Source organism: Rhinoderma darwinii, unplaced genomic scaffold, assembly GCF_050947455.1.
Source record: "Rhinoderma darwinii isolate aRhiDar2 unplaced genomic scaffold, aRhiDar2.hap1 Scaffold_4367, whole genome shotgun sequence".
NCBI lineage: Eukaryota > Metazoa > Chordata > Amphibia > Anura > Rhinodermatidae > Rhinoderma > Rhinoderma darwinii.
This window is the reverse complement of record NW_027463854.1, coordinates 55,168-69,047: the sequence shown is the minus strand read 5'-3', so window position 1 is coordinate 69,047 and position 13,880 is coordinate 55,168. Positions and strand designations below refer to the sequence as shown.

The 13,880-nt window shown below is 41.9% G+C and overlaps 15 non-coding genes across 15 annotated transcripts; all 15 read right to left on the bottom strand.

Annotated features, from left to right (window-relative positions):
• Window positions 1-1,032: 1,032 nt before the first annotated feature.
• TRNAI-UAU (transfer RNA isoleucine (anticodon UAU)) lies at window positions 1,033-1,125 on the bottom strand. Its single transcript is given in 2 exon segments — window positions 1,033-1,068; window positions 1,088-1,125. It is a non-coding gene; the product is annotated as a tRNA-Ile (tRNA).
• A 1,455-nt stretch (window positions 1,126-2,580) lies between these two features.
• On the bottom strand, window positions 2,581-2,673 carry TRNAI-UAU (transfer RNA isoleucine (anticodon UAU)). The gene is given in 2 exon segments: window positions 2,581-2,616; window positions 2,636-2,673. It is a non-coding gene; the product is annotated as a tRNA-Ile (tRNA).
• A 1,455-nt stretch (window positions 2,674-4,128) lies between these two features.
• Window positions 4,129-4,221, bottom strand: TRNAI-UAU (transfer RNA isoleucine (anticodon UAU)). Its single transcript is given in 2 exon segments — window positions 4,129-4,164; window positions 4,184-4,221. It is a non-coding gene; the product is annotated as a tRNA-Ile (tRNA).
• Window positions 4,222-5,676: 1,455 nt separating this feature from the next.
• Window positions 5,677-5,769, bottom strand: TRNAI-UAU (transfer RNA isoleucine (anticodon UAU)). The gene is given in 2 exon segments: window positions 5,677-5,712; window positions 5,732-5,769. It is a non-coding gene; the product is annotated as a tRNA-Ile (tRNA).
• Window positions 5,770-6,048: 279 nt separating this feature from the next.
• On the bottom strand, window positions 6,049-6,121 carry TRNAR-CCU (transfer RNA arginine (anticodon CCU)). The gene has a single exon. It is a non-coding gene; the product is annotated as a tRNA-Arg (tRNA).
• A 1,102-nt stretch (window positions 6,122-7,223) lies between these two features.
• On the bottom strand, window positions 7,224-7,316 carry TRNAI-UAU (transfer RNA isoleucine (anticodon UAU)). Its single transcript is given in 2 exon segments — window positions 7,224-7,259; window positions 7,279-7,316. It is a non-coding gene; the product is annotated as a tRNA-Ile (tRNA).
• A 279-nt stretch (window positions 7,317-7,595) lies between these two features.
• Window positions 7,596-7,668, bottom strand: TRNAR-CCU (transfer RNA arginine (anticodon CCU)). The gene has a single exon. It is a non-coding gene; the product is annotated as a tRNA-Arg (tRNA).
• A 1,103-nt stretch (window positions 7,669-8,771) lies between these two features.
• Window positions 8,772-8,864, bottom strand: TRNAI-UAU (transfer RNA isoleucine (anticodon UAU)). Its single transcript is given in 2 exon segments — window positions 8,772-8,807; window positions 8,827-8,864. It is a non-coding gene; the product is annotated as a tRNA-Ile (tRNA).
• A 279-nt stretch (window positions 8,865-9,143) lies between these two features.
• TRNAR-CCU (transfer RNA arginine (anticodon CCU)) lies at window positions 9,144-9,216 on the bottom strand. The gene has a single exon. It is a non-coding gene; the product is annotated as a tRNA-Arg (tRNA).
• Window positions 9,217-10,319: 1,103 nt separating this feature from the next.
• Window positions 10,320-10,412, bottom strand: TRNAI-UAU (transfer RNA isoleucine (anticodon UAU)). Its single transcript is given in 2 exon segments — window positions 10,320-10,355; window positions 10,375-10,412. It is a non-coding gene; the product is annotated as a tRNA-Ile (tRNA).
• A 279-nt stretch (window positions 10,413-10,691) lies between these two features.
• On the bottom strand, window positions 10,692-10,764 carry TRNAR-CCU (transfer RNA arginine (anticodon CCU)). The gene has a single exon. It is a non-coding gene; the product is annotated as a tRNA-Arg (tRNA).
• A 1,103-nt stretch (window positions 10,765-11,867) lies between these two features.
• TRNAI-UAU (transfer RNA isoleucine (anticodon UAU)) lies at window positions 11,868-11,960 on the bottom strand. Its single transcript is given in 2 exon segments — window positions 11,868-11,903; window positions 11,923-11,960. It is a non-coding gene; the product is annotated as a tRNA-Ile (tRNA).
• Window positions 11,961-12,239: 279 nt separating this feature from the next.
• On the bottom strand, window positions 12,240-12,312 carry TRNAR-CCU (transfer RNA arginine (anticodon CCU)). The gene has a single exon. It is a non-coding gene; the product is annotated as a tRNA-Arg (tRNA).
• A 1,101-nt stretch (window positions 12,313-13,413) lies between these two features.
• TRNAI-UAU (transfer RNA isoleucine (anticodon UAU)) lies at window positions 13,414-13,506 on the bottom strand. Its single transcript is given in 2 exon segments — window positions 13,414-13,449; window positions 13,469-13,506. It is a non-coding gene; the product is annotated as a tRNA-Ile (tRNA).
• A 279-nt stretch (window positions 13,507-13,785) lies between these two features.
• On the bottom strand, window positions 13,786-13,858 carry TRNAR-UCU (transfer RNA arginine (anticodon UCU)). Its single transcript has one exon. It is a non-coding gene; the product is annotated as a tRNA-Arg (tRNA).
• Window positions 13,859-13,880: the final 22 nt, after the last annotated feature.

Genomic DNA, 13,880 nt, shown 5'->3' with positions numbered 1-13,880 from the left:
GAAAGGTTTGTGTTGTACCGTTTGCTTTCCAAATCGGATAAAATCTTAACCGCATGCTTGATTTTTTAAGAAAAGACTAGGTTCCCTTGTATTGTCGTTCTAATTGCACACTAACAGGACATTTCTAATGCAGATGAAGGAAATCCTAATGGAGTGACAAAACCCTTTAAAAACTGAATACCTCTTAATATGTATTGGGACAAGTATCCAGTGAAGAACCTAGTCGAGCACTTTTAATCTTGAACTAAAACATGCTAATGGCTTTACTTTAAACCCTTGGTGACATCTCACATACAATTATGTTGCTGCTGCCAAGGGATTAGCGCATCGTCACATAACAGTACGTAACAGTGATGGAGCCGGCCCAGAAGCTGGGACAAGTACCCAGTGAAGAAGCCAGAAGAGCACTTATAATCTGGAACCATAACATGCCAATGGCTTTACTTTGAGACAGAGGAAAGGCAAACAATACAGATGGGCGTTAAAGCCACAATCCCTGGCTTAGGAGGCCAGTGCCTTATCCATTAGGCAACTGGGACTTGACTTTTTCTATAAGTGGTTGTTTTTCCAAAGCAATCAAACATTCACTTGTGACTGAGTGATCGAGAATGGTTTGTGTTCTACCGTTTGCTTTCTAGATCTGACAAAATCTTAACCACGTGCATGCTTTTTGTAGACAAGGGAAAGAGGGTCCCTTGTCTTTTCATTATGATCACACACTTACAGGACTCTGCTAATAAAGATGAAGGAAAGCTTATTGGAGGGCCAAAACCTTTAAAAATACCTCTTAATATATATTGGGACAAGTATCCAGTAAAGAAGCAAGTTGAGCACTTTTAATCTGGAACTAAAACATGCCAATGGCTTTTATTTAAGAAAGAGAAAAGGCAAACACCACAGATGGGACTCACCCTTAAAAACGGTATACCTCTTCCATGTATCCCCTTCAATTATGTTTATAGATCATGGGCCATGAGTAAGTTTGCTATTCCACTGGAGGTCTAAATAAAGCACAAGAAGGCAAGAAAGGAGTGCTCCAGGTGAGGCTCGAACTCACAACCTCGGCATTGCTCAACAGTAACTGCTTTATAAGTACCGTGCGCTGACCGATTGCGCCACTGGAGCTCTTACTGATGTCTGCACGCGTGTCCGTTTTCCACCGTGTGCTGACCGATTGCACCGCGGGATGAAGTGATTCCTCAAGCGTGTCTGTTTTCCATCAATTTTCAAAAACACGACAGCGTTTAAGATAGCGGTCAGTCAAGATACTGTGAGTAATAAGTCATTTACTTCTCTCTTATTAATATATAAAGAAGCATCAGTCCAGTGGATGAAGCCAGTTGAGCACTTTTAATCAGGAACTAAAACAGCAACAGCTTAACTTTAAGAAAGAAGAAAGGTAAACACCCCAGATGGGACTTGGGCCCACAATCCCTGGCTTAGGAGGCCAGTGCCTTATCCATTAGGCCACTGGGGCTGTAAACTTGCTCTGTGCCGTGGTTTTTTCTTTCCAAAGCAAGCAAACATTCACATGTGATGAGTGAGCGAGAAAGGTTTGTGTTGTACCGTTTGCTTTCCAAATCGGATAAAATCTTAACCGCATGCTTGATTTTTTAAGAAAAGACTAGGTTCCCTTGTATTGTCGTTCTAATTGCACACTAACAGGACATTTCTAATGCAGATGAAGGAAATCTTAATGGAGTGACAAAACCCTTTAAAAACTGAATACCTCTTAATATGTATTGGGACAAGTATCCAGTGAAGAACCTAGTCGAGCACTTTTAATCTTGAACTAAAACATGCTAATGGCTTTACTTTAAACCCTTGGTGACATCTCACATACAATTATGTTGCTGCTGCCAAGGGATTAGCGCATCGTCACATAACAGTACGTAACAGTGATGGAGCCGGCTCAGAAGCTGGGACAAGTACCCAGTGAAGAAGCCAGAAGAGCACTTATAATCTGGAACCATAACATGCCAATGGCTTTACTTTGAGACAGAGGAAAGGCAAACAATACAGATGGGCGTTAAAGCCACAATCCCTGGCTTAGGAGGCCAGTGCCTTATCCATTAGGCAACTGGGACTTGACTTTTTCTATAAGTGGTTGTTTTTCCAAAGCAATCAAACATTCACTTGTGACTGAGTGATCGAGAATGGTTTGTGTTCTACCGTTTGCTTTCTAGATCTGACAAAATCTTAACCACGTGCATGCTTTTTGTAGACAAGGGAAAGAGGGTCCCTTGTCTTTTCATTATGATCACACACTTACAGGACTCTGCTAATAAAGATGAAGGAAAGCTTATTGGAGGGCCAAAACCTTTAAAAATACCTCTTAATATATATTGGGACAAGTATCCAGTAAAGAAGCAAGTTGAGCACTTTTAATCTGGAACTAAAACATGCCAATGGCTTTTATTTAAGAAAGAGAAAAGGCAAACACCACAGATGGGACTCACCCTTAAAAACGGTATACCTCTTCCATGTATCCCCTTCAATTATGTTTATAGATCATGGGCCATGAGTAAGTTTGCTATTCCACTGGAGGTCTAAATAAAGCACAAGAAGGCAAGAAAGGAGTGCTCCAGGTGAGGCTCGAACTCACAACCTCGGCATTGCTCAACAGTTACTGCTTTATAAGTACCGTGCGCTGACCGATTGCGCCACTGGAGCTCTTACTGATGTCTGCACGCGTGTCCGTTTTCCACCGTGTGCTGACCGATTGCACCGCGGGATGAAGTGATTCCTCAAGCGTGTCTGTTTTCCATCAATTTTCAAAAACACGACAGCGTTTAAGATAGCGGTCAGTCAAGATACTGTGAGTAATAAGTCATTTACTTCTCTCTTATTAATATATAAAGAAGCATCAGTCCAGTGGATGAAGCCAGTTGAGCACTTTTAATCAGGAACTAAAACAGCAACAGCTTAACTTTAAGAAAGAAGAAAGGTAAACACCCCAGATGGGACTTGGGCCCACAATCCCTGGCTTAGGAGGCCAGTGCCTTATCCATTAGGCCACTGGGGCTGTAAACTTGCTCTGTGCCGTGGTTTTTTCTTTCCAAAGCAAGCAAACATTCACATGTGATGAGTGAGCGAGAAAGGTTTGTGTTGTACCGTTTGCTTTCCAAATCGGATAAAATCTTAACCGCATGCTTGTTTTTTTAAGAAAAGACTAGGTTCCCTTGTATTGTCGTTCTAAATGCACACTAACAGGACATTTCTAATGCAGATGATGGAAATCTTAATGGAGTGACAAAACCCTTTAAAAACTGAATACCTCTTAATATGTATTGGGACAAGTATCCAGTGAAGAACCTAGTCGAGCACTTTTAATCTTGAACTAAAACATGCTAATGGCTTTACTTTAAACCCTTGGTGACATCTCACATACAATTATGTTGCTGCTGCCAAGGGATTAGCGCATTGTCACATAACAGTACGTAACAGTGATGGAGCCGGCTCAGAAGCAGAGACAAGTACCCAGTGAAGAAGCCAGAAGAGCACTTATAATCTGGAACCATAACATGCCAATGGCTTTACTTTGAGACAGAGGAAAGGCAAACAATACAGATGGGCGTTAAAGCCACAATCCCTGGCTTAGGAGGCCAGTGCCTTATCCATTAGGCAACTGGGACTTGACTTTTTCTATAAGTGGTTGTTTTTCCAAAGCAATCAAACATTCACTTGTGACTGAGTGATCGAGAATGGTTTGTGTTCTACCGTTTGCTTTCTAGATCTGACAAAATCTTAACCACGTGCATGCTTTTTGTAGACAAGGGAAAGAGGGTCCCTTGTCTTTTCATTATGATCACACACTTACAGGACTCTGCTAATAAAGATGAAGGAAAGCTTATTGGAGGGCCAAAACCTTTAAAAATACCTCTTAATATATATTGGGACAAGTATCCAGTAAAGAAGCAAGTTGAGCACTTTTAATCTGGAACTAAAACATGCCAATGGCTTTTATTTAAGAAAGAGAAAAGGCAAACACCACAGATGGGACTCACCCTTAAAAACGGTATACCTCTTCCATGTATCCCCTTCAATTATGTTTATAGATCATGGGCCATGAGTAAGTTTGCTATTCCACTGGAGGTCTAAATAAAGCACAAGAAGGCAAGAAAGGAGTGCTCCAGGTGAGGCTCGAACTCACAACCTCGGCATTGCTCAACAGTTACTGCTTTATAAGTACCGTGCGCTGACCGATTGCGCCACTGGAGCTCTTACTGATGTCTGCACGCGTGTCCGTTTTCCACCGTGTGCTGACCGATTGCACCGCGGGATGAAGTGATTCCTCAAGCGTGTCTGTTTTCCATCAATTTTCAAAAACACGACAGCGTTTAAGATAGCGGTCAGTCAAGATACTGTGAGTAATAAGTCATTTACTTCTCTCTTATTAATATATAAAGAAGCATCAGTCCAGTGGATGAAGCCAGTTGAGCACTTTTAATCAGGAACTAAAACAGCAACAGCTTAACTTTAAGAAAGAAGAAAGGTAAACACCCCAGATGGGACTTGGGCCCACAATCCCTGGCTTAGGAGGCCAGTGCCTTATCCATTAGGCCACTGGGGCTGTAAACTTGCTCTGTGCCGTGGTTTTTTCTTTCCAAAGCAAGCAAACATTCACATGTGATGAGTGAGCGAGAAAGGTTTGTGTTGTACCGTTTGCTTTCCAAATCGGATAAAATCTTAACCGCATGCTTGTTTTTTTAAGAAAAGACTAGGTTCCCTTGTATTGTCGTTCTAATTGCACACTAACAGGACATTTCTAATGCAGATGATGGAAATCTTAATGGAGTGACAAAACCCTTTAAAAACTGAATACCTCTTAATATGTATTGGGACAAGTATCCAGTGAAGAACCTAGTCGAGCACTTTTAATCTTGAACTAAAACATGCTAATGGCTTTACTTTAAACCCTTGGTGACATCTCACATACAATTATGTTGCTGCTGCCAAGGGATTAGCGCATTGTCACATAACAGTACGTAACAGTGATGGAGCCGGCTCAGAAGCAGAGACAAGTACCCAGTGAAGAAGCCAGAAGAGCACTTATAATCTGGAACCATAACATGCCAATGGCTTTACTTTGAGACAGAGGAAAGGCAAACAATACAGATGGGCGTTAAAGCCACAATCCCTGGCTTAGGAGGCCAGTGCCTTATCCATTAGGCAACTGGGACTTTACTTTTTCTATAAGTGGTTGTTTTTCCAAAGCAATCAAACATTCACTTGTGACTGAGTGATCGAGAATGGTTTGTGTTCTACCGTTTGCTTTCTAGATCTGACAAAATCTTAACCACGTGCTTGCTTTTTGTAGACAAGGGAAAGAGGGTCCCTTGTCTTTTCATTATGATCACACACTTACAGGACTCTGCTAATAAAGATGAAGGAAAGCTTATTGGAGGGCCAAAACCTTTAATAATACCTCTTAATATATATTGGGACAAGTATCCAGTAAAGAAGCAAGTTGAGCACTTTTAATCTGGAACTAAAACATGCCAATGGCTTTTATTTAAGAAAGAGAAAAGGCAAACACCACAGATGGGACTCACCCTTAAAAACGGTATACCTCTTCCATGTATCCCCTTCAATTATGTTTATAGATCATGGGCCATGAGTAAGTTTGCTATTCCACTGGAGGTCTAAATAAAGCACAAGAAGGCAAGAAAGGAGTGCTCCAGGTGAGGCTCGAACTCACAACCTCGGCATTGCTCAACAGTCACTGCTTTATAAGTACCGTGCGCTGACCGATTGCGCCACTGGAGCTCTTACTGATGTCTGCACGCGTGTCCGTTTTCCACCGTGTGCTGACCGATTGCACCGCGGGATGAAGTGATTCCTCAAGCGTGTCTGTTTTCCATCAATTTTCAAAAACACGACAGCGTTTAAGATAGCGGTCAGTCAAGATACTGTGAGTAATAAGTCATTTACTTCTCTCTGATTAATATATAAAGAAGCATCAGTCCAGTGGATGAAGCCAGTTGAGCACTTTTAATCAGGAACTAAAACAGCAACAGCTTAACTTTAAGAAAGATGAAAGGTAAACACCCCAGATGGGACTTGAACCCACAATCCCTGGCCTAGGAGGCCAGTGCCTTATCCATTAGGCCACTGGGGCTGTAAACTTGCTCTGCGCCGTGGTTTTTTCTTTCCAAAGCAAGCAAACATTCACATGTGATGAGTGAGCGAGAAAGGTTTGTGTTGTACCGTTTGCTTTCCAAATCGGACAAAATCTTAACCGCATGCTTGATTTTTTAAGAAAAGACTAGGTTCCCTTGTATTGTCGTTCTAATTGCACACTAACAGGACATTTCTAATGCAGATGAAGGAAATCTTAATGGAGTGACAAAACCCTTTAAAAACTGAATACCTCTTAATATGTATTGGGACAAGTATCCAGTGAAGAACCTAGTCGAGCACTTTTAATCTTGAACTAAAACATGCTAATGGCTTTACTTTAAACCCTTGGTGACATCTCACATACAATTATGTTGCTGCTGCCAAGGGATTAGCGCATCGTCACATAACAGTACGTAACAGTGATGGAGCCGGCCCAGAAGCTGGGACAAGTACCCAGTGAAGAAGCCAGAAGAGCACTTATAATCTGGAACCATAACATGCCAATGGCTTTACTTTGAGACAGAGGAAAGGCAAACAATACAGATGGGCGTTAAAGCCACAATCCCTGGCTTAGGAGGCCAGTGCCTTATCCATTAGGCAACTGGGACTTGACTTTTTCTATAAGTGGTTGTTTTTCCAAAGCAATCAAACATTCACTTGTGACTGAGTGATCGAGAATGGTTTGTGTTCTACCGTTTGCTTTCTAGATCTGACAAAATCTTAACCACGTGCTTGCTTTTTGTAGACAAGGGAAAGAGGGTCCCTTGTCTTTTCAATATGATCACACACTTACAGGACTCTGCTAATAAAGATGAAGGAAAGCTTATTGGAGGGCCAAAACCTTTAAAATACCTCTTAATATGTATTGGGACAAGTATCCAGTAAAGAAGCAAGTTGAGCACTTTTAATCTGGAACTAAAACATGCCAATGGCTTTTATTTAAGAAAGAGAAAAGGCAAACACCACAGATGGGACTCACCCTTAAAAACGGTATACCTCTTCCATGTATCCCCTTCAATTATGTTTATAGATCATGGGCCATGAGTAAGTTTGCTATTCCACTGGAGGTCTAAATAAAGCACAAGAAGGCAAGAAAGGAGTGCTCCAGGTGAGGCTCGAACTCACAACCTCGGCATTGCTCAACAGTTACTGCTTTATAAGTACCGTGCGCTGACCGATTGCGCCACTGGAGCTCTTACTGATGTCTGCACGCGTGTCCGTTTTCCACCGTGTGCTGACCGATTGCACCGCGGGATGAAGTGATTCCTCAAGCGTGTCTGTTTTCCATCAATTTTCAAAAACACGACAGCGTTTAAGATAGCGGTCAGTCAAGATACTGTGAGTAATAAGTCATTTACTTCTCTCTTATTAATATATAAAGAAGCATCAGTCCAGTGGATGAAGCCAGTTGAGCACTTTTAATCAGGAACTAAAACAGCAACAGCTTAACTTTAAGAAAGATGAAAGGTAAACACCCCAGATGGGACTTGAACCCACAATCCCTGGCCTAGGAGGCCAGTGCCTTATCCATTAGGCCACTGGGGCTGTAAACTTGCTCTGCGCCGTGGTTTTTTCTTTCCAAAGCAAGCAAACATTCACATGTGATGAGTGAGCGAGAAAGGTTTGTGTTGTACCGTTTGCTTTCCAAATCGGATAAAATCTTAACCGCATGCTTGATTTTTTAAGAAAAGACTAGGTTCCCTTGTATTGTCGTTCTAATTGCACACTAACAGGACATTTCTAATGCAGATGAAGGAAATCTTAATGGAGTGACAAAACCCTTTAAAAACTGAATACCTCTTAATATGTATTGGGACAAGTATCCAGTGAAGAACCTAGTCGAGCACTTTTAATCTTGAACTAAAACATGCTAATGGCTTTACTTTAAACCCTTGGTGACATCTCACATACAATTATGTTGCTGCTGCCAAGGGATTAGCGCATCGTCACATAACAGTACGTAACAGTGATGGAGCCGGCTCAGAAGCTGGGACAAGTACCCAGTGAAGAAGCCAGAAGAGCACTTATAATCTGGAACCATAACATGCCAATGGCTTTACTTTGAGACAGAGGAAAGGCAAACAATACAGATGGGCGTTAAAGCCACAATCCCTGGCTTAGGAGGCCAGTGCCTTATCCATTAGGCAACTGGGACTTGACTTTTTCTATAAGTGGTTGTTTTTCCAAAGCAATCAAACATTCACTTGTGACTGAGTGATCGAGAATGGTTTGTGTTCTACCGTTTGCTTTCTAGATCTGACAAAATCGTAACCACGTGCTTGCTTTTTGTAGACAAGGGAAAGAGGTTCCCTTGTCTTTTCATTATGATCACACACTTACAGGACTCTGCTAATAAAGATGAAGGAAAGCTTATTAGAGGGCCAAAACCTTTAAAAATACCTCTTAATATATATTGGGACAAGTATCCAGTAAAGAAGCAAGTTGAGCACTTTTAATCTGGAACTAAAACATGCCAATGGCTTTTATTTAAGAAAGAGAAAAGGCAAACACCACAGATGGGACTCACCCTTAAAAACGGTATACCTCTTCCATGTATCCCCTTCAATTATGTTTATAGATCATGGGCCATGAGTAAGTTTGCTATTCCACTGGAGGTCTAAATAAAGCACAAGAAGGCAAGAAAGGAGTGTTCCAGGTGAGGCTCGAACTCACAACCTCGGCATTGCTCAACAGTTACTGCTTTATAAGTACCGTGCGCTGACCGATTGCGCCACTGGAGCTCTTACTGATGTCTGCACGCGTGTCCGTTTTCCACCGTGTGCTGACCGATTGCACCGCGGGATGAAGTGATTCCTCAAGCGTGTCTGTTTTCCATCAATTTTCAAAAACACGACAGCGTTTAAGATAGCGGTCAGTCAAGATACTGTGAGTAATAAGTCATTTACTTCTCTCTTATTAATATATAAAGAAGCATCAGTCCAGTGGATGAAGCCAGTTGAGCACTTTTAATCAGGAACTAAAACAGCAACAGCTTAACTTTAAGAAAGAAGAAAGGTAAACACCCCAGATGGGACTTGAACCCACAATCCCTGGCTTAGGAGGCCAGTGCCTTATCCATTAGGCCACTGGGGCTGTAAACTTGCTCTGCGTCGTGGTTTTTTCTTTCCAAAGCAAGCAAACATTCACATGTGATGAGTGAGCGAGAAAGGTTTGTGTTGTACCGTTTGCTTTCCAAATCGGATAAAATCTTAACCGCATGCTTGTTTTTTTAAGAAAAGACTAGGTTCCCTTGTATTGTCGTTCTAATTGCACACTAACAGGACATTTCTAATGCAGATGAAGGAAATCTTAATGGAGTGACAAAACCCTTTAAAAACTGAATACCTCTTAATATGTATTGGGACAAGTATCCAGTGAAGAACCTAGTCGAGCACTTTTAATCTTGAACTAAAACATGCTAATGGCTTTACTTTAAACCCTTGGTGACATCTCACATACAATTATGTTGCTGCTGCCAAGGGATTAGCGCATCGTCACATAACAGTACGTAACAGTGATGGAGCCGGCCCAGAAGCTGGGACAAGTACCCAGTGAAGAAGCCAGAAGAGCACTTATAATCTGGAACCATAACATGCCAATGGCTTTACTTTGAGACAGAGGAAAGGCAAACAATACAGATGGGCGTTAAAGCCACAATCCCTGGCTTAGGAGGCCAGTGCCTTATCCATTAGGCAACTGGGACTTGACTTTTTCTATAAGTGGTTGTTTTTCCAAAGCAATCAAACATTCACTTGTGACTGAGTGATCGAGAATGGTTTGTGTTCTACCGTTTGCTTTCTAGATCTGACAAAATCTTAACCACGTGCTTGCTTTTTGTAGACAAGGGAAAGAGGGTCCCTTGTCTTTTCATTATGATCACACACTTACAGGACTCTGCTAATAAAGATGAAGGAAAGCTTATTGGAGGGCCAAAACCTTTAAAAATACCTCTTAATATATATTGGGACAAGTATCCAGTAAAGAAGCAAGTTGAGCACTTTTAATCTGGAACTAAAACATGCCAATGGCTTTTATTTAAGAAAGAGAAAAGGCAAACACCACAGATGGGACTCACCCTTAAAAACGGTATACCTCTTCCATGTATCCCCTTCAATTATGTTTATAGATCATGGGCCATGAGTAAGTTTGCTATTCCACTGGAGGTCTAAATAAAGCACAAGAAGGCAAGAAAGGAGTGCTCCAGGTGAGGCTCGAACTCACAACCTCGGCATTGCTCAACAGTTACTGCTTTATAAGTACCGTGCGCTGACCGATTGCGCCACTGGAGCTCTTACTGATGTCTGCACGCGTGTCCGTTTTCCACCGTGTGCTGACCGATTGCACCGCGGGATGAAGTGATTCCTCAAGCGTGTCTGTTTTCCATCAATTTTCAAAAACACGACAGCGTTTAAGATAGCGGTCAGTCAAGATACTGTGAGTAATAAGTCATTTACTTCTCTCTTATTAATATATAAAGAAGCATCAGTCCAGTGGATGAAGCCAGTTGAGCACTTTTAATCAGGAACTAAAACAGCAACAGCTTAACTTTAAGAAAGAAGAAAGGTAAACACCCCAGATGGGACTTGAACCCACAATCCCTGGCTTAGGAGGCCAGTGCCTTATCCATTAGGCCACTGGGGCTGTAAACTTGCTCTGCGCCGTGGTTTTTTCTTTCCAAAGCAAGCAAACATTCACATGTGATGAGTGAGCGAGAAAGGTTTGTGTTGTACCGTTTGCTTTCCAAATCGGATAAAATCTTAACCGCATGCTTGTTTTTTTAAGAAAAGACTAGGTTCCCTTGTATTGTCGTTCTAATTGCACACTAACAGGACATTTCTAATGCAGATGAAGGAAATCTTAATGGAGTGACAAAACCCTTTAAAAACTGAATACCTCTTAATATGTATTGGGACAAGTATCCAGTGAAGAACCTAGTCGAGCACTTTTAATCTTGAACTAAAACATGCTAATGGCTTTACTTTAAACCCTTGGTGACATCTCACATACAATTATGTTGCTGCTGCCAAGGGATTAGCGCATCGTCACATAACAGTACGTAACAGTGATGGAGCCGGCCCAGAAGCTGGGACAAGTACCCAGTGAAGAAGCCAGAAGAGCACTTATAATCTGGAACCATAACATGCCAATGGCTTTACTTTGAGACAGAGGAAAGGCAAACAATACAGATGGGCGTTAAAGCCACAATCCCTGGCTTAGGAGGCCAGTGCCTTATCCATTAGGCAACTGGGACTTTACTTTTTCTATAAGTGGTTGTTTTTCCAAAGCAATCAAACATTCACTTGTGACTGAGTGATCGAGAATGGTTTGTGTTCTACCGTTTGCTTTCTAGATCTGACAAAATCTTAACCACGTGCTTGCTTTTTGTAGACAAGGGAAAGAGGGTCCCTTGTCTTTTCATTATGATCACACACTTACAGGACTCTGCTAATAAAGATGAAGGAAAGCTTATTGGAGGGCCAAAACCTTTAAAAATACCTCTTAATATATATTGGGACAAGTATCCAGTAAAGAAGCAAGTTGAGCACTTTTAATCTGGAACTAAAACATGCCAATGGCTTTTATTTAAGAAAGAGAAAAGGCAAACACCACAGATGGGACTCACCCTTAAAAACGGTATACCTCTTCCATGTATCCCCTTCAATTATGTTTATAGATCATGGGCCATGAGTAAGTTTGCTATTCCACTGGAGGTCTAAATAAAGCACAAGAAGGCAAGAAAGGAGTGCTCCAGGTGAGGCTCGAACTCACAACCTCGGCATTGCTCAACAGTTACTGCTTTATAAGTACCGTGCGCTGACCAATTGCGCCACTGGAGCTCTTACTGATGTCTGCACGCGTGTCCGTTTTCCACCGTGTGCTGACCGATTGCACCGCGGGATGAAGTGATTCCTCAAGCGTGTCTGTTTTCCATCAATTTTCAAAAACACGACAGCGTTTAAGATAGCGGTCAGTCAAGATACTGTGAGTAATAAGTCATTTACTTCTCTCTTATTAATATATAAAGAAGCATCAGTCCAGTGGATGAAGCCAGTTGAGCACTTTTAATCAGGAACTAAAACAGCAACAGCTTAACTTTAAGAAAGAAGAAAGGTAAACACCCCAGATGGGACTTGAACCCACAATCCCTGGCTTAGGAGGCCAGTGCCTTATCCATTAGGCCACTGGGGCTGTAAACTTGCTCTGCGCCGTGGTTTTTCTTTCCAAAGCAAGCAAACATTCACATGTGATGAGTGAGCGAGAAAGGTTTGTGTTGTACCGTTTGCTTTCCAAATCGGACAAAATCTTAACCGCATGCTTGATTTTTTAAGAAAAGACTAGGTTCCCTTGTATTGTCGTTCTAATTGCACACTAACAGGACATTTCTAATGCAGATGAAGGAAATCTTAATGGAGTGACAAAACCCTTTAAAAACTGAATACCTCTTAATATGTATTGGGACAAGTATCCAGTGAAGAACCTAGTCGAGCACTTTTAATCTTGAACTAAAACATGCTAATGGCTTTACTTTAAACCCTTGGTGACATCTCACATACAATTATGTTGCTGCTGCCAAGGGATTAGCGCATCGTCACATAACAGTACGTAACAGTGATGGAGCCGGCCCAGAAGCTGGGACAAGTACCCAGTGAAGAAGCCAGAAGAGCACTTATAATCTGGAACCATAACATGCCAATGGCTTTACTTTGAGACAGAGGAAAGGCAAACAATACAGATGGGCGTTAAAGCCACAATCCCTGGCTTAGGAGGCCAGTGCCTTATCCATTAGGCAACTGGGACTTGACTTTTTCTATAAGTGGTTGTTTTTCCAAAGCAATCAAACATTCACTTGTGACTGAGTGATCGAGAATGGTTTGTGTTCTACCGTTTGCTTTCTAGATCTGACAAAATCTTAACCACGTGCTTGCTTTTTGTAGACAAGGGAAAGAGGGTCCCTTGTCTTTTCAATATGATCACACACTTACAGGACTCTGCTAATAAAGATGAAGGAAAGCTTATTGGAGGGCCAAAACCTTTAAAATACCTCTTAATATGTATTGGGACAAGTATCCAGTAAAGAAGCAAGTTGAGCACTTTTAATCTGGAACTAAAACATGCCAATGGCTTTTATTTAAGAAAGAGAAAAGGCAAACACCACAGATGGGACTCACCCTTAAAAACGGTATACCTCTTCCATGTATCCCCTTCAATTATGTTTATAGATCATGGGCCATGAGTAAGTTTGCTATTCCACTGGAGGTCTAAATAAAGCACAAGAAGGCAAGAAAGGAGTGCTCCAGGTGAGGCTCGAACTCACAACCTCGGCATTGCTCAACAGTTACTGCTTTATAAGTACCGTGCGCTGACCGATTGCGCCACTGGAGCTCTTACTGATGTCTGCACGCGTGTCCGTTTTCCACCGTGTGCTGACCGATTGCACCGCGGGATGAAGTGATTCCTCAAGCGTGTCTGTTTTCCATCAATTTTCAAAAACACGACAGCGTTTAAGATAGCGGTCAGTCAAGATACTGTGAGTAATAAGTCATTTACTTCTCTCTTATTAATATATAAAGAAGCATCAGTCCAGTGGATGAAGCCAGTTGAGCACTTTTAATCAGGAACTAAAACAGCAACAGCTTAACTTTAAGAAAGAAGAAAGGTAAACACCCCAGATGGGACTTGAACCCACAATCCCTGGCCTAGAAGGCCAGTGCCTTATCCATTAGGCCACTGGGGCTGTAAACTTGCTCTGCGCCGTG